Source organism: Martes martes (assembly GCF_963455335.1).
Source record: "Martes martes genome assembly, chromosome: 14".
Lineage (NCBI taxonomy): Eukaryota > Metazoa > Chordata > Mammalia > Carnivora > Mustelidae > Martes > Martes martes.
Window position 1 is genome coordinate 88,510,754 of NC_137902.1, and position 19,346 is coordinate 88,530,099.

General features: G+C 42.3%; 1 pseudogene across 1 annotated transcript in view; it reads left to right on the forward strand.

Moving 5' to 3' along the window:
* The window catches only part of LOC308355050 (contactin-associated protein-like 3), a 141,381-nt pseudogene that overhangs the window by 33,669 nt on the left and 88,366 nt on the right, over positions 1 to 19,346 (forward strand). Inside the window, exon 3 of the transcript in view lies at positions 1,485 to 1,678. The product of the transcript in view is annotated as a contactin-associated protein-like 3 (transcript). The remainder of the gene's footprint in view (positions 1 to 1,484; positions 1,679 to 19,346) is intronic.

Here is a 19,346-nt window from a genome sequence, read left to right on the forward strand (position 1 = left end):
AGGGGGACATGGAGAAGGGGGACGTGGTGAAGGCGGATGTGATGGAGGGGGGATGTGGTGAAAGGGGGACGTGGTGAGGGGGGACATGGTGAAGGGGGGATGTGGTGAGGGGGTGAGGTGAGGGGGGACGTGGTGAAGGGGGACGTGGTGGGGGGGACGTGGTTGGGGGGGCGTGGTGAAAGGGGCATGTGGTGAAGGGGGGACGTGGTGAAGGGGGATGTGGTGAAGGGGGGGACATGGTGAAGGGGGACTTGGTGAAGGGAGGATGTAGTGAAGAGATATCCGTTCCCGCCCCCTGGGGACGCCCCCATCCTGATACAAGTGCCCACTTCCGTTTCCCTCCCAGGTGTCCTGGGACCATGTCACAAACTTCCTGACATACACTCAGCCCTACAGGCCTTAGCAAACCCAGTGGGGGGGGGGGTCCGTAAGAGCCCCTCATGGGAAGACGGTCAACGTGGTTTAATGCGTTAAGTCTCATTATGAGAACCTCAAGCGAGGGGTCAGAAGGTGGGGAAAATTGTTTTCCAAAACCCTCCTTTCATATTACAGATGACTTCCATGACTCGTATTTTCTGGACACAGATAATTGGCAAAATATCAGTTCCAGAAGGTGTTTCAAGCTTATTTTTCAGTTTTTTAATTGCTTATTCATTTAAAACCAGAAACTTCAATGTGACGTCTAACTCCAATTTCAAAACCCACGTTTCTGGACCTGGAAGAACAAAATATGTCCCAACACAGCCTCTGGGAGCCTCCTCGGAGTCTGCGTCTCATCTGTTTCTCACTGGACAAGACAGAGCCTCGTGATTTCTGCTCTGCACCTGTTGTCTCGAAAACCTAGAATGTCCTTGTTATTCACTCGCTCTGTGTTCTCCCTCAAGCCCCCCGCTGCCCCTCAGGCTCTCCCTCCCTGCGCAGGAAAACCTTCACGTCCACCCCTGCTACTCTGTGTTTCACATGGTTCTACGAAATGCCTGTTTCTCGCATGAACCTGTAAGCGTAGGAGTGTCGGGTTTGCCATCACCACCCTTCCCATCCTGTCATTCAGTACGGTACTTCCTCGTGCTGGGATTCCAGAATTAAGCTTTTCTAGTTCTACCACGGGCTGCTTGTATTCCTTCAGGTCCAGCCAAAGGTATGTCATACATACAGGCTGGCGGAGACACTAGTCTCAAGCAGGGAGGCGGTGACCTGGTGTTTGGTCGGCCACCTGTTGCTGGGAGTGCTGGACACCCGAGAGTCAGGGTTATGACCAAGAAACCAGAGCAATTCATGAGGAATGTAGGATTCATCTGTTTACTTAACCCATGGTTCTGAGCACGTGTGTGTCTGTGTGTGTGATCATGGGGGGTTATATGTTCTAGAATTTGGAACTCTGATTTTCGTAACTTTTATTTATGATCTCTTTCTTCACAGGATAATGTAGGTCTTAAAGATTTCTTTCCCTTTACTATTTTCTCCTGCTTCTGTTTCCTCTCAAGGGGCCGGTGGCTGGTCTCCACTTGTATCAGATAAATACCAGTGGCTGCAGGTCGACCTTGGAGAGAGAATGGAGGTCACAGCTGTGGCCATGCAGGGAGGGTATGGGAGCTCCGACTGGGTGAGCAGCTACGTCCTCATGTTCAGTGACGGCGGGAGGAACTGGAAGCAGTACCGGCGAGAAGAAAGTGTCTCGGTATGTTCCTTGCTGAGAGCCGTCTCTCGGTATGAATTGTGCCAGTCACTGCCTGTTGCTACGGATCTGTCAGAGCGAGCACAGAGACGGAGCCCCCGAAGTACCTGAGCATGTTTTCAAGTGAATATAAGATGCATGTGGCCCTGTATGATCTATGCGCTAAGTCAAACAGCCTGGTGCTGCAGTGAAACACTGAAAACGTCTCCCTGTTGTTCCTGGACGTAGTGTATGATCGAAGGGGTGGGGTCGTGTGCAGCCTAGTGTAGTTTCCCTCCCAGAGCCCGGGAGTTGGTGTCCGTTGTTCAGCCAAGTAAATTCATTCTTCCGAGTCCTCCGGTTAAGTGAGATTTCTGAAGTCTCCAGACACTGCCACACACGTCATGGGCAGTCTCCGTTTGGACGACAGCATGTTGAGGGACATATGTCTGGCTCCAGCAGGAACCTGGGCACTTGTGTGTCCCCTTGTCGTTAATGGGGGTAGATCTCAGGGATTCTTTGGAGTCACAATGACTTAAACTCTCTTACACCAGGGACGTGCTTTCTGCTTCTGATTCCATACCCGCACTTCTTTGAGAAGAATTAAATTTCATTTTCCTGACCTTCTGAATATTAAAACATATGGAATTTATCAGATATGCAGAGTTTTGAGTCTTCGGATCATAGGGTGCCCTGAGGGAGGAGCTCTGAAGATAGAAGGGGGTACATGTCTGCTGTGTTGCTGTTGGCTGTTGGGGCAACAGGGGCAGGGCTGTGGCCTCAAGAAGATTTCTCAGGTGGAGAAGGAATTACTTTCTTCTTATTATTAAAAATACACTTGGGGCGCTGGGGTGGCTCAGTTGGTTGAGCTTCTGACTGTTGATTTTGGCTCAGGTTGTGATCTCAGGGTCCTGGGATCGAGCTCTCTGTTGGCTCCGTGCTCTGCGGGGCGTCTGCTTGAGATTCTCTCTCTCCCTCTCCTACTGCTCTCCCCTCTTCCTTGTTCCCACACACTCTGTCTCATGAATAAATAACTCTTTAAAAAAATACACTTTAGATGGTTGTCACGGGCTAGGGGAAGGGAGGAATGGAGAATTACTGTTTAATGGGGACAGTGTCAGTTTAGAAGATGAGAAAGTTCTGGGGATGCATGACGGTGACGGTTGCCCAGCCGTGTGATTGTTAGTGTTACACAATGGCATGATTACAAGTGGCCGAAATGGTGAATTTTATATTAGGACAATTTACTCACAATAAAAAATATACAGTTTAGGTTCCATTTAATTTAGGTAAGGATATTTAGTTAAGTCTTAAAAATTCTATTGTCATGGTAAGAGGGGAAGTGTCAGCGAAAAAGCCGTTACTTATTAGGTGGTAGCTTGTTGCATATCTGTAACTCTAACAAGCAACAAAATTATAATACTAGTTGGGTAACAAATTGGCCTCATTTGAACTCCCTTAGAACTCTTTTACTTAGTATAACTTCATAGGTTATGGCCTATTTAATTTTTTATCTCTGGACGTCTTTCTAGTTCATCAATAGATGTTGATTTAAATTGAATCAGGAAGAACTAGCCAGTTGTCTAACGCTGGATAAAAGAACAAAAAAGGCAAGAATTTGTGTATAGGGGACCAGCTGACTTTAATACCCCAAACAAGCAGTTGCCAAGTGTGTAATCGGAAGTACATCTGGACATTGAGCTAATTCTAGGAATGCCAGGTCCAAACCAGGGTTAAGACCAACATTAATTAAGAATGAATAACAGTTAAAAGTTAAGGAAGCATTTACCTATATAGAGAGCTTTTGCTCCAAATTAAATCTTGTTTTTCGAAATCAGGTAATGGATGGCTAATGCATGCTTATTCTTGGTTGTATTAACCAAGGTTCATATTTTTACCCCCATCCCACCCCAATACATGGATGCGACATTGTGACCATTCCTGTTTTTTAGTTATGTGGTTTTGGGGGGACCCAAGCCCAAGCCTCACCATGTGGCACCTTGTTTCAAGGAGCCCAGGGGAGTAAGGGCCAAGGATAGTGGTGTTACGGACCCTAGACCACACAGGTGAGGACAGATGCTTGGACTCCTCGGTCCCACTGGCCGTCGCATGGTCAAGACTGCTGTGGTGGCCTTCCTCCCACACCCGGGGAGCTCGCTCACAGAGACCCACTTTGGTGAATGTTTGCTGGATGAGTGCAGGGTTGGAATCTACCTTCCCTTGAGGTAGGACGATTCTCCTGAGCTCCTTGCTCTGCCCCCTTTGAGGCCCTCGTCTCGGCTCAGGGCTTCTTGAAGCTCTCCAGGGCAGGAATCCCTTCTGCACTTTGGTCTCCTCTAGGAAAGGCGCTCCTCCTGGCACGTCCTTCAGCCATCCCCACGGCGCAAGTGGTGCTGTCTCCGCCCCAGACTGCAAACATAGCCGGCTCTGGCCACAGTAAGTCCCATGAGCTGATAATTAAGATTCTACCCACAGTCTCTTGAAGACAATTGGGGTGGATTTGGCTGCTCTCTGGCCCCTCTCACACAGAGGGCCCGCTCTTAACCCAAAAGCACGTACCTTCCTGGACGCCCGTCCCGTTCTTCAGGTGCTGGTTTTTAATGTGTGCTTCACTGCCACTAATTTGAGAGTTGATGACCCGACCGAACCAAGCCCCACCTCACGTAGGCAGTTGCAGAAAGGGTGTGCAGGGTCTGCAAGGTCAGACTGGGGTCTGGGCCAATGCCAGACTCACCAGGTCCAAGTGCAGTTCTGAGACCAGTCGGTTTGTAGCAGAATGAGAGCAGCACTTGACAATTCCATTATCGGTCACTTCCGTGTACTCAGCCTTGTGAGGACAAGGGTATCTCCTGCTTAACTGTCCTGCTGCTCACCTACAGTGTATCAATCACCATGGCAGCCCCCTCTACCCTTCTGTGTGGATGGTGCTTAACTGTTGTGGATGGTGATTGGATTTTATACGTTTCTTCCCTTCTTGGGCTTTGAGGGCCATTAGGTCAGGGACTGATCTCCAGGGAGGCCCAGGCCTATTATGGTTTCTCGATAAAGGGCTGTTGGGTTGCATTAAGGGAAAGTTGCTGTTCTCAAATAGGCCTCAACCAGATGTGTAGTTAATGATATGGAAACCTTAGCCACCCATGGGATGTGGCTTATGCAGTGGGAGGCTTTTGGTGCCAAATATGAGAGTGAGAAGTTTAACACTTCTTCCCCACAAAATTGTACAAGGATGATACCTATTGAGCCTAAGGTGGTCTCCCATGTGCCCTTAACTGCAGGTCTCAGTAACAGCAGATAAATGCTGGATTCCGTCCTGGAAAACTGTCCTTCTCCCTCCCTTCTTCCCTCCCTCCCTCCCTTCCTACCTTCCTTCCTTCTCTGTCAATGACGATCTTCCCCAACCTGAAAACCTTCACTCTGTACTGAAATTGCTTGGACACTCCCTGCATTCTCGCTCACTACTCTCTCACATCTCACACACTACTCTCTCATGTCTCACACACCACTCTCTCATGTCTCGCTCACTACTCTCTTTCACTCCACTCATTCATCTCATGACTATTTCACATCGGCTCTGGAGTCAGGGTCTCTGGCTTGTTTGTCTGTCTATCCTTTGTAACTACTTCATTAAAAGGATTTTTTTCAATTCCTTGAAAGAGCACAAAAATAAAAATTAAAAAAATCCTTTTTTGTTAAGCAGGAAAAGTGAACAATGGAAAAATTAAGTTCTTACAGAAAAGTTTCTGCAGTAGCCCAGTCATTGAAAGGAAACTTTGTTGAGCTGAGTCTCAGGGAGGTGGAAGGCAGGGAAGCTCAGGGAATCTCCAGCAGAGTCTCCTGGGGATTCTTCCCAACGCCTTGCTACTCGGGCAGTGGAGCTTCAGAGGATGATGTACCAACATTTGGTCTCAGATGGAGGGACCATCAACTCTACACTTTTCTACAACTTGCAGATACCGTAAATATACAGAATGCGCAAGTGTAGTGTATACTTAAGCATTCTGTATACGTACAGTATCTCCGCAAGTTGTAGAAATTGTAGCGACCTGCAGTTAGAACAGTTTTCCACCTTTGATGCAGAGTACATTTTGTAAATTTGTATAGACAAAGGCAACAAGGAAATAAATAATAGTATTTTGCAAAAGAGGATGACAGGTTTTTAGTATTTAAAAAAATGTTAGTGTCGCTGGTCCTAAAACTCTGAGATGGTGAGAATTTCTGATTAGCAATCCTCAAATTTCCAGCCAGTACTGTCGAGGCATCAGTTGAGAAGCTGGAGGTCCTCTAAATACATTCAGATTTCTCACACTGAGAGGACTGCTGGTGTGTTCCAGGGGTCTGCTAGCCTGTTCTGTAAAGGGACAGATAATAAATGTTTTTAGTGTTGTAGACCATACAGTCTCTGTTGTAGCTCCTCCCTTGTGTGAAAGCAGCCACAGGCATTGTGTAAGTGAATGAGCGTGGCTGTGTTCTAGTAAAACGTTATTTACAAAAACATGCACTGGTTGCATTTGTCTCTGGGCTACAGGTTTCTTGATCCCTGGTTTAGTCCATTTTGTATCTGTCTAGGGTGTGAGGTAGGGATCTGTGCTCATGGATTTTTCCAGATGGCTGCCTAGTTGCTACAGTATCATTTACTGAGCAGTGTTATGCAGGGAACAGGATTAACATGGCAATCTGAAGGAGACCAGTGTTTTTCATGTTTCTGTCATGAGGTCTTATGGGTGACTTGTCTTCATAATGGGTCGTCTTACTTAGGTAAGAAGTAGTCTTTCCCCTTATTGTTTGTTCATCTCCAGATTAAGTTTCAAACTTCTACTTCTGTCTTATTTCAGAACTTGTGTCAGAGATAATCAATCTGGGATTTCCTTTACTTTTGAGAATTTGAAGGGCTTTTTATTTTTATTTTTTTTCTCCAATTTTTTATTTATTTTCAGCGTAACAGTATTCATAGTTTTTTCACCACACCCAGTGCTCCATGCAATCTGTGCCCTCCCTAATACCCACCACCTGGTTCCCCCACCCTCCCACCCCGCCCCTTCAAAACCCTCAGGTTGTTTTTCAGAGTCCATAGTCTCTCATGGTTCACCTCCCCTTCCAATTTCCCTCAACTCCCACGTGACCTTAAAAGATGGGCGTGATGGGGCGCCTGGGTGGCTCAGTGGGTTAAAGTCTCTGCCTTCGGCTCGGGTCATGATCCCAGGGTCCTGGGATTGAGCCCTGCATCGGGCTCTCTGCTCAGCAGGGAGCCTGCTTCCCTTCCTCTCTCTCTGCCTGCCTCTCTGCCCACTTGTGATCTCCGTCTGTCAAATAAATAAATAAAATCTTAAAAAAAAAAGATGAACGTGTTAAGCCCTCCTTTCTAAGCCTCTAAACTTACATTCTCAAGTTATGACGTACATGCAGATAGAGAGGGAAATGATAAAAGAGACACAAAAATTAGAAACAAAGATAAATTATCATTGTATGTTCTTAGAGAATCATAGAAAATCTCCTGGGAAATAAAAATTAATAATAATAAAATAACTCAGCGATCTATCTCCTCATGAAAGTAATTTCCAAAATTAATTTCTCTTTGTGCCTATAAGTAATTAGTTAAATGATAAAGGAACCATGGACTTCATTTATAATAGAATGACAAACAATAAAATTGGCAAGAAATGCTCCAAAAAATACTTAAAACACCATTAAAGGGCATCAAAGAATAGTGAGATTAATCCTTGTCCTTGGGTATCAAGACTTGATAGTGTAATGATGTATGATGTATGCTCATCCTTAACTAACCCGAAATAAAATAAAATAAAGGCTGTCTTTCTTCCTCCCTCCCTTCCTTCCTTCCTTCCTTCCTTCCTTCCTTCCTTCCTTCCTCTCTTTCTATTTTATTTATTTGACAGAAAGAGAGAGAGAGACAGTGATAGAGGAAACACAACAAGCAGGGGGATTGGGAGAGGGAGAGCAGGCTTCCCATCGAGCAAGGAGCCTGATGCAGGTCTCAATCCCAGGACCCAGGATCCCAGGACCTGCCTTACCCAGGTAAGGCAGACGCTTAACCACTGAGCCACCCAGGTGCCCGTAAAATGAGGTCTTCCTAACTTTCATTTTAAAACGTTTGCATGCAGAAGTAGGCACAGCAATTGGTAAAAAGAATAGTATTAAAGGGAATTATTCCTATTAAGTTAATAAAATGCCTTACAAAGCTTAAATGTAGCTATTTGAAACTACTTAATATTAATATTGTTTATATTAGCATATTAATGCAAAGATTAGTGAAGAAACATAATAGGGTTCGTTAATAAATATATTTACAGAATTAGCAAAAAATAAATGTGGCATTTCAAATTAGTGACGGAAAATGGATTATTCAATAAATGATACTGGGACAACCTGGAAAAAAAAATAAAGTTGGATCCCTATTTTATACCTTAAATAGATACAATTTAAAATAAATCAGCCACAGAGAAAGGGCTAGATGAAATTAGAAAATGTTTTGTATGGCTTATTGGAAAGAGCATGCTAAGGAAAATGGGAAACCCAGATGCTACGAAAAAAAAAATTGATAAATCAGGTTAATTTAAAAATGATGTGGGGAAAAAATTGCTGTAAGAAGACACCAAACATAAATTGGGGGAAATTTAAATATATATGACAAAGAGCAAGTTTTCTTCACTTATAAAACATTCTTATAAATAAATGGGTGTGATTTAAAAAATCATTTAAAAATGGGTAAAAAGGGACGCCTGGGTGGCTCAGTCATGAAGCATCTGCCTTCAGCTCGAGTCATGATCTCAGGGTCCTGGGATCTAGTCCCGCGTCAGGCTCCTGCTCAATAAGGAGCCTGCCTCTCCCTCTGCCCTCCCTCCTGCTTGTGTGCATTCTCTTTCTCTCTCAAATAAATAAATAAAATCTTTAAAAAATAAAAAATAAATAAAAATGGGTAAAGATAGGGACGCCTGGGTGGCTCAGTTGGTTAAGCGTCCTCCTTCAACTCAGGTCATGACCCCAGGGTCCTGGGATCCAGTCACACACAGGTCTCCTTGCTCCGTGGGAAGCCTGCTTCTCCCTTTGCCTGCTCTGCCTGTTCTGCCTGTTGCTTTCCATGCTTTGGCTCTCTCTGACAAATAAATGAATAAATAATCTTGAAAAAAATTGGGTAAAGATAGAAATAGGCTGTAAACAAAACGAAACAGAGAGTTTTATAAATGCATGAAAAGTTGTTCACTCTCACAATCCCTTGGAGGGCAATTTCCATAAAATTAAGTAAAGGGGGTCCCAAACACCTGCCGCGTAGCTCTGAAGATGACAGTCCAGAAGGAGCAGCACCTTAAGTCCCCTCAGTACACTGTATACACTGAGTAGAAACTCCACTCCTGGGAACGAATCCCACAGGGATACGTGAGCTGCACAGACTACTCCTGTGAGGACAGTCCTCACGTCCTCACAGTCACAGTCCGGTTCTCTGCCGCTGGTGAGTGCAGAGATAAAGCATGCTACAGTGCAATATTGCATAGAATGCCTTCCTTTGAAAAGAGGGAGGTGAATCTCTTTATTGATAACGAGTTTTAGGAAATGCTATTTTAAAATGAGGAAAAGCGATGCACACACTGTGCCCCCATCCGAAGTCCCAGAGATGAACGGGCACATACGCATGCATGTGTGCACACGCAGTAATTCTGGAAAGACACACAACAAATTAGTAATAGCATTTCTCACTCTGCAGAAGGGGCTGGGGCTAAAAATACACAATAATTATTATTTTTAAACTACATGTATATATTGCTATTCAATTAAATACTGGGTGTTGAAAGGGTTTAAAAATACAAAAGTTAATTTTTATTGTGGTAAAAAGCATATAACATTAAATTTACTATTTTAACGGGTTTTAGGTATTTAGTTAAGTATAATTACTGAAGATAATTATATTGAGTTAATATGTATATTCGTGTAGTTGAGCAACACATCTCTAGAAGGTTCTCATCTTGTAAAATGGAAGGAGGTCTGAACACACTGAACACCAAGTTCCCCTTCCTCCTCTCCCCAGCCCTCAGAAACCACATTTTAGTAACTGTGTCTGGGACTTTGACTGCTTCAGGTGCTTTGTGTAAGTGGAATCCTATAGCATGAGTCTAGCTGTGTCTGGCTTGCTTCACTCCGCATAAGGTCTTTGAGGTTCATCCACACTGTAATGCGGGACAGGACCTCTTTCCTTATAATGGTTGCATAATATTCCATTGTCTTGATACACCATCTTTTCTTTATCTTTTGTGACGATCTGAATGTTTGTGTCCCACCTGAAGTCACTGCTCTAACCCAAACCCCCAACGGTGATGATGGCATTAGCAGGTGGGACTTTTGGGAGGTGCTTAGGTCACGGGAGTGGAATCCTCTAGAAGCGGATGATGCCTTATCAAAGAGGTTCAGACACATGCCTACCCCCTTCTGCCCTGTGAGGACGCAGTGAACGTGTGTGGCCCAGAAAAGGTCCTCACTGGTCATGTTGGCACACCATTCCCATACTTCCAGCCTCCAGAACTGTGAGCGGTAATTTTCTGTCATTTAGAAGGCACCCAGTCTACGGTGTTTTGTTCTGCCAGCCTGAATGGATTGAGATATCCCTTCTTCCATCAATGGCCCCTTGAGTAGCTTCTACCTCTTGGCTAATGTGAATAATACTGCATTGAACATGGGTGTGCACCTGTCTCTTGGGGATCCTAGTTTGAAGTTTATTGGACATATCCCCAGAAGTGTAATTGCTGGATGTGGTGATTCTATTTTAAGTTTTTGAGGAAGCTCCAAACTCTTTACCTCGAGAGCTGCACCATTTTGCATTCCCACCAACAGCGCACAAGCGTTCTAATTCCTCATCTACACAGTGTGTTTCTGTGGTTCTCTCACCCTTGAGCTTTGTAAGGACAGGTAATCCCCGGTGGACCCTGAGCGGCCCCACACGTCCTTGCTAGGTATGCCAGGTGTGCAAGTCCCTGGCTGTGGTTAACGGAGGCCATTCTCAGGGTGTATCAGAATAACAACCCTGAGAGCTGAGGGGCTGCCTCCCCCAGACCCAGTCCGGGTTTGCTTCTGCTCACTCTATGTGGATCCCCCCAAGCTCTGTGCTCTTGTCCTCTAAAGCAGTAGGACCCTTTGCATCTCTGTGGTTCTCAAGAAGGCATGATGACCTGACCCCATATTCACGAAGCCACGTCTTCTCTGTTGGGTGAATGGCTTCCAAAACGGTGTCATTCCTGGCTATGTTCCTCGATGATTGTGACTTCCATGATGCCAGTCTCTCCCTGGTGGCATTTGGAAACTTCCAGTTACTTACTTCTCCTTTCATGGTGCTCTGTGTTGGCCTTTCTCCCCAGATTACACCCTTGACATAAATTGTGTCGATTCTAAGATCTACAGGCTAATGGCTACAAGGCATATCATGTCATTCATGCTGTTTTGATTACACATAAAAAAATGAAAGTATGCTTGCCATTTATTTGAGATTTTCAGCTGAAATGAGGATTTTGGCTTGAGTGTCCTTCATGTAAATAGAATCTTAAGTCATTTCCACTATGACTATATTCCTAATATAGGCTTTTTGATACTGTAGTATAGTATAAATACTATACTATATAAATACTCTACTATAAATACTATTCCAACTTAAGGGATACCTTTTTAGGTGGGATTCATCTTGCATGTAAAAGGGCAAGCTGCCTCTGGAATTATGGTACAGAGGCCTTTGTGTATGGAGATGAGCATGTCTGTCTGTCCTGTTCCTGTGCACCAGCTGAGTTCTACACCTGAGACACCAGATCTCCTGCCATTCATAGTCACTGTGACGCTGTGCTGTGCTCAGAACTTTTTACTTTCTTAATGGCATAATCTTTTCCCTCCTGCCCTTGAGGAGAAATCAGTTAAAACTATCAAAAGAGTCCAGTTTTGAAAAAGAGTCCAAGGTCAGCCACCTTTTCCAGGAGGAGCGGTGAGCAAGAAAGGAGGGCAGGCAGTGGATGTCCCAGAACTTTGCCTCACGTCATGTCTCTGACCAAGAGAGAAGTTTAAAATCCTCCCCATTTGATGTGCATTAGGCAAAGGCACTTTATTTGGATTTGATCCCGTCTTCTATTGTGTATTTTTTTAATGGTCTTAATCATTCAAACCCTAGTGGCTTATCTTCCTTTCAGAGCTTTGATCACTGTAATGACTCAATAGCCTTCTTTCTTAAAAGAGAGAAGAGATCATTTTCAGGACCACGGAAAGAGACCCCCGGGGAGCTCAGTGCCTTCTGCAGCAAGAGCTTTATTATCAGAAGTTCCCACTGAGGGAAGATTCAGACCCAGCATCAGCTCCTATTTCCTGGGAGGAAACTTGAGGGTTAGCAGAAAAGTGTCTCAAAACGGAAGGTAAAGTTACTGTGGTAGTTCTTTTTTCTGTATGCCCCCAAAAAATAACAAGTGAAATGCTCAATGCATTCCTCACCTTGTCAAAGATTTTCTACCCTTAAATTAAATAAATCTGTTAATCGATTATTAAGGTGGCACACAGTGATCTCCAGCTCTCTTGGAAAACCTGCCTCTCAGACCCTCCTGGCCACCTTGAGGTGGGAAGGAATTAAGTCTATCCCTGTAAGATTTTCCTAGGTACTGTTACTAAGTACCTCGGGCTCAACACAACAGAAATTTATTCTTTCATGACTCTGGAGGCTAGAAGTACAAACTCAATCTGTCGTCAGGGCCCTGCTCCCCCCAAGGGTCTAGAAGAGAATCTTCCATGTCCTTCTAATACTTTGATGTTGTTGGTGATTCTTGGGGCCCCTGGCTTGTAGATGAATCACTGCGATGTCTGCGTCTGTCATCACATGGCACCTTCCGTGTGTCTTCTTGTCTCCCCTCTGCTCTTGTCTCTCTTGTTATAAACAAGAAGTTCCTGCCTCCATCACCACGTGGAGAGCCTCAGACACCTGCCACTTGACTACCAGTTTCCCCGCAGCTCCCCAGGCAGGGGGCTGGACAGCACCCCAGAGCCAAGGCTCTCCCTTCAACAATTCCATGTCATTTTCAACTCTCCTTTTAAGTTTCTCCTTCACACTCGGTGGCTGAATGTGCTTCAGTTTTTCTTTCTGCTTCTTACTCCTGATTTTAGCATTGTGACTCCCAAGTTATACTTTTTTTTTTTTTAGACATTTTATGTTGTTTGCCAAAGGCGGATTTTGTTACCTTGGTCCTGCTTAGCCTATGGGGCAGCCTCTGGAGATGATCCCGCTCCTGCTTTGCAGTCCCCAAGAAGACCGGTGGGGACAGGCTCACAGACAGCTTTCTGGGAGAGGCTGCCACCTGTTCTTGGGGTAGGGAGCAGTTTTAGTGAGACCTGGCTGCTCAGCTGTATGCCCTGCCCCCATGCAAACCATAAGGGGGTGGGAGGGGAAGCCTCTGATTTTATCCCTATGGAGTCATGGATTGTAACTTCCTGGGTTTCCCTGCTCTGTTTGGATTAATGAGTCAGAGTTCATTACTCTGAAGATAAAAGGTGTTGGTGGTGGCTACATCTAGGTTAAGAGACTGGGCTTTCTGAGCACCTGGGGGGCTCAGGTGGTGAAGCTTCTGCCTTGAGCTCAGGTCATGATCCTGGGGTCCTGAGATCGAGCCCCGCCTTTGGCTCCCTGCTCAGCGGGACGGCTGCTTCTCACTCTCTCCTGTCCTGGCTCGTGTGCTCTCTCTCAGTGTATGCACATGCATTCTCTTTCTCTCTCAAATCCATTAATAAAATCTAAAAAACAAAACAAAAAGAAACACCAGAGTGGGCATTTTGGGGCCCTCACCGTGTGAAGTTGGTGGGGGGTATATTCCCACTATGTGAGGACAGGTGAGAAATTGTGCCAAGCGTTCTGCCGCTCTGTGACTCCAAACGAGGCATGATGGCAAGTGGGTCCCATGTCACTGCCGTGATGTTCGGGGTGGGCATGGTGGCTGATGCACAGGGTGACCAGGAGATCTGCACTGGGGGGGGCGGGATTGGGTGGGGTTCCCCATCACCCCAGGGAGTGTATGTGCAGGTATTGGGTTTCTCACTGGATCACAAATCAGGCTGGGTTTCATTCACATTAATGAAAGCGCACTTTTTGTTTAAATATTTCTTATTGTGGTAAAACAGACATAACACAGAAGTTAACTTTGTAACTATTTTTAAGTAGACGGGTCAATGGCATTAGCACTTTCACATTGTCGTATCTCCAGAATCCTTACCATCTTCCCGAACTGAAACTCACTGCCCTCTAGACACTAATTCCCCATCCCTCCCTTTCTCCAGACCCCAGCAGCCACCATTCCACTTTCTGTCTTCATGAATTTGACTCATCCGGGTACTTCATCTAAGTGGCATCGTAGCATTTTTGTCATTTCGTGACAGGCGGATCTCATGTAGCATAATGTCCTCCAGGTCCATCCGTGCTGGGGCGTGTGTCGAAATCTGAAGAATGGTCTATGGCATGTATATGCCAGTTCTGCTCATCTCTTGAGGGATCCGTAGACTTTTCTACCTTTTGGCTGTAGTGAATAAAGTTGCTGTGAAATTGGGTGAACAAATATCTCTTTGAGACCTTGCTTTCCGTTCTTTTGGGTATATATGAACAAGTGCAATTCCTGGACTCTATGGCAATTCTATTTTTAAGTTTTTGAGGAGCTGTCTGCTTTGCTGCTTTACATTCCCACCAGTGTACTACGGCTCCAACTCATGCTCATCAACACATCTTATTTCCCATTAAAAAAAATAGCCAAACGGTGTGAAGTGGTGTCTCACTGTAGTTTTGATTTGCATTTCCCTGATGACTTCTGATGTTGGCATCTTTTCATGTGCTCATTGGGCATTTGTATATTTTCTCTGGATAAATGTCTATTGAAGTACTTCGTGCATTTTAAAATTAAAGTGTTTGATTTTTTTTTGTTGTTGTTGTTGGGATGTACACAGTTCTTTATGTATTCCAGATATGAACCCCTAATCAGATAGAGAATTTGCAGATATTTTCTGTCATTCATGGGTTGCCATTTCACTCTGCTGATGGCATTCTTTGATGCACAAAAGTTTTAAATGTTGATGTATTTGAATTTATCTATTTTACTTTATGTTGTCTGTGCTTTTAGTGTCCTATCCAAGAAATCATCACCAAATTTAATGTGTTAAAGCTTTTGTCCTGTTTTTCTTCCCTAAGAATTTTTATAGCCCTAGGTCTTATGCTGAGGACTTTGATTCATTTTGAGTTAATTTTTGTATACGGTATAAGGTGAAGGTCCATTTTTATTCCTTTGCATACTATTATCCAATTTTCCTAGACTTGGTTGTTGGAAACCTGTCCTTTTCCTGTTGAGTAATCCTGGCACCCATGTTGAAAATTATTTGTGGATCACATTGCAAAGCATTAACATCTTAAATATATCAAGTTTTCCAAAACATGAACAAGGTATTGCCTTCCAGTTATAAGTGTATTCTTTCATTTCTTTCAGCAGCATTTCATAGTTTCCAGTGTACAACTCTACTACCTCTTGGTTAGGATTATTCCAATGTATTTTATTCTTTTTGATGCTGTTATACATGAAATTGTTTTCTTAGTTTCCTTTTTAAATTATTCATTGCTGGGGTATTGAATTGCAGCAGATTTCTGTATGTTGATTTTGGTCAACTATCATTGATTAGTTCTAAAAGTGTTGTTGTTTTCCTGGAATCGTTAGGGTTTTCTACATATAAGATCATGCCATCTGCAAACAGAGATAATTTTACTTGTTTCTTTCCAATTTGGATTCCCTTTCATGCCTAATGGTGCTGGCTTGTACTTCCAGTATTAGGTTTAGTAGAAGTGACAAAATCTGGCATCCCTGAATTGTTCCTGATCTTGGAGGAAAAGCTTGTAAACTTTCCCTGTGGGGTATGATGCTCACTGTGGGTTTTTCATATATGGCTCTTATTATGTTGACATAGTTTCTTCTATTCCTAGTCTGTTGAGTGCTTTTATCATGAAAACGTGCTGAATGTGGTCAAGTGCTTTTTCAGCATCAGTTGAGATGATCATGTGACTTACCCTTCCTTTCCTAATGTGACCTGTGACACTGATTGTTTCTTGTATATTGACTCATTCTTGCATTCCAGGAATTAATCCCACTTGGTAAAGGTGCATAATCCTTTTCATATGGTACCAAATTCAGTTTGCGAGTATTTTGTTGACGATTCTTGCACTCGTCTTAATCAGGGATGTTGGTCGGTAGTTGTTTTTTCTTCTAGTATCTCGGGATTATGGAGTAATGCTGGCCTCATTGAATGAGTCAAGGAGTTCTCTCTCCTCTTCATATTTCTGGAAATGTTTAAGAGGATTAATGTTGGCTCTTCTTTAAATATTTGGTAGAAATCACCAGTGAGGCCATCAAGTCCAATGTTTTTCTTTGTAAGGAGACCTGATGACTGATTCAGTAGCCTTACTTGTTATGGATCTGTTCATATTTTCTATTTCTTTTTGGGTTAGTCTTGATGAAATTTCATATTTCTAGAAATTAATCCATTTCATCTCAGTTATTCAATTTGTTGCTATACAGTGTTCACAGTATTCTCTTGTAACCCTCCCCTATCTATAAAATCTGTCATAATGACCAACTTTCATTGTTGCCTTTAGCTGTTTGAGTACTCTCTCTTTTTTTAATTAGTCAGTGTCACTAACAGCTTGTCAATTTTTTTATTTTTGAAGACTCAACTCTTGATTTTGTGGATTTTCTCTGTTTCTATTTTCTATTTTGCTTATCTTGTTTTGTTTATCTTATTTTTATTCTCTATTTTGCTAATCTTTATTATTTTCTTCCTTCTGCTAGCTTTTGATTTCATTTCTTCTTCTTTTTTTTCTAGTTCCTTGTGGTGTAAAATTAGGTTGCTGACTTTGAGATATTTCTTCTTTTTCAATGTAAGCATTGATAGTTATAAATTTCCCTATTAGCACTTCTTATGCTACATCCCGTAAGTTTTGCTAGGTTGTGGTTTCATTCCCATTTGTCTCAATAAATTTTCACATTTCCTTTGTGATTTATTCCTTGACTCATTTGTTGTTTAAGGTAATGTTCAATTTCCACATATTTGTAGATTTTCCAGTTTTCCTTCTGAAACCTTTCTGGTTTCATTTCATTTTGATCAGAAAAGATATTTTTCATGATCCCCATCTTTCTAAATTTTTTACGACTTGTTTTATGGGCTAACATTCTGGCCTATACTGGAGAATGTTCCATGTCTTTTTGAGAAAGATGTGTATTCTACTCTTGTTGGTTGGAGTATTTTGTAAATGTCTGTTGTGACCAATTGACTTATAGTCTTGTTCAGGTCCCCTAATTTTTACTGATCTTCTGTCTGATTATCTGTTTGTTATTGAAAATGTGGTATTGAAGTCTCCTTCTTTTATTCTAAATCAATCTATTTCTCCCTTCAATTCTGTCAGTTTGATATGTAGCTGCTCTGATGTTGGTTGCACATTTATTTATAATTCTTATATCCTCTTGGTGAATTGACCTCTTATCATTATATAATGTTCTTCTTCAGTGCTTGAAACACTTCTTGCCTTAGTCTGTTTTATCTGATATTAGTATACCCAACCCTGGTCTTTTGGTTAGTAATTGCATGGAATATCTTGTTCTATCCTTTTTATTTCCAAATCTATGTTTGTGTCCTTACATCTAAAATGAGTATGTTATAGACAGAATAAAGTTGGATCCTGGTTTTTTTTTTTTTTTCTTTTTTTCTTTTTTTTTTTTTTTTGTTATCATTCCGCCAACACAGGCCTTTTGATTGGGGAATTTATTTCACTTACATTTAAAGTGGTTACTGGTAGGATGGCCTACTATTTGCATTTTGTTATTTGTTGTCTTTATGTCTTAACTGTTTTGTTCCTCCTTTATTGTCTTCTTTTGAATTTAATTTTTTTACTCATTTTGATTTATACATTTTGATTTAATTTTCATTTCCTTTTCTGTAAATTCTATAAATATTTTCTTTGTGATTTCTATGGGGATTGCATATAATATCTTAAAGTTATAATAGCCTGTTTTTACCTGATATTTAACTTTATTGCATACAACACCCCTTCTTTTCACCCTTCTACCCACACCTTATTATTTATTTATTTATTTATTTATTCACCTACACTTTACCTTATTGATGTCACAAATTACATCTTTATATATTTTGTACTTAGTAACATAGATTTATAATTATTATATATACTTAAACATATATTCATGGCTATTTGTTGTAATTTTGTAGAAGAATAAAAAGTGGATTTATGTATATGTATGTCAGTAATTTCTCAATAAAAGTGGAAAGGAGTAACAATTTAAAATTACAATAGTACTTTGCTAGTTTTTGTATTTGTCCATGTATTTGTCTCTCCTGGAGAATCTGATATTTTCATATGGCTTTGAGTTGCCATCTAGCATCTTTAATTCCAACTTGATAGACTCTCTTTAGCATTTCTTGAATGGCAGATCTAGTGGTAATGGACATTTTCAGTTTCTGTTGTTGGTCTGGGAATGTCTTTCTTTCTCCCTCATTTTTGCAGGATATTTGCCTAATGTTGAATTCTCCCTGACTTGCCTTTTTGCCTGAGGAATCCACTAATAGTTTTACAGAGGCTGCCCTGTATGTGATGAGTCACTCTTCTCTTGGTGTGGGTCTGTTTGTTTTTATCCTACTTGGCATTTGTTAACCTTGTATTGCTATATCCATGACTTTCCTCAGATTTGTGAAATGCATGGCCATTATTTCTCGCAGTAACTTCTCTGCTTTTTTCTCTGTCCTTTTTCCCCTGCATGTCCCATAATGTCTATATTGGTCAGTTTGATGTTCTTCCATCATAAGTCTCTCAGACTCTGTTCACTGTTCTTCCTTTCTTTCTCATTTTACTCTTCAGTCTCAAAAGTTTCAAATGACCTGTCTTCAAGTTCGCTGAGTCTTTCTTTCTGTTTGCCTCTGCTATTGAACCCCTTAAATGATTCTTTTTTCAATTCAGTTTTGTATTTTTCATCTCCAAAATTTCCATTTGATTGTTTCTAATAATTCCAAATTCTTTGTAGATATTCTCATTTTGCTCATATATTTTCTCGATTTCCTATAGTTCTTTTGTCCATGTTTTCCTTTAGCCTTTAGAACGTACTTAAGGCAATTGTTTTAAATCCTTCCCCTAGTAAGTCCAAAGCCAATATTTCTTTAGGGATGGTTTCTGGAGATGTATTTTGTTCCTTTGAATGAGCCACATTTTATTTCTTCTTTGTACACCTTGTGATCTTTTGTTGAAAACTGGATATTTTTAAAAACAGCCCCCCAGCTTTGCATGCTGCCTTCATGCAGGGGAGACCCTCACTATTCACCTTGGCATGCATTTTTCTCATGCCTTTGTTGTCCCTCGATCTGTGCGCGTGCTCTCTTCCCAGGTCTCTCATTGATATGGCTGCTTTTAACGTCTTCTTCTCTGTTAGGCTCACACCTTTTCTCATTTTAGGGACGTTAGCAGTTCTATTGTATTCCTCAATCAGTAATCACTTGCCCCAGCTGTCTGTGTCTGTAAATACCTTTAGGACGGTTTCCACAAGTCGTACCTGCTGCTTCCAGTGATCCCCCCTTCTGTGGTGTGAGCCACGTTTGGTTGTCTGAACTCTTGTTGAGTGTCCCAAGACCAGTCCCTCAGGGATCC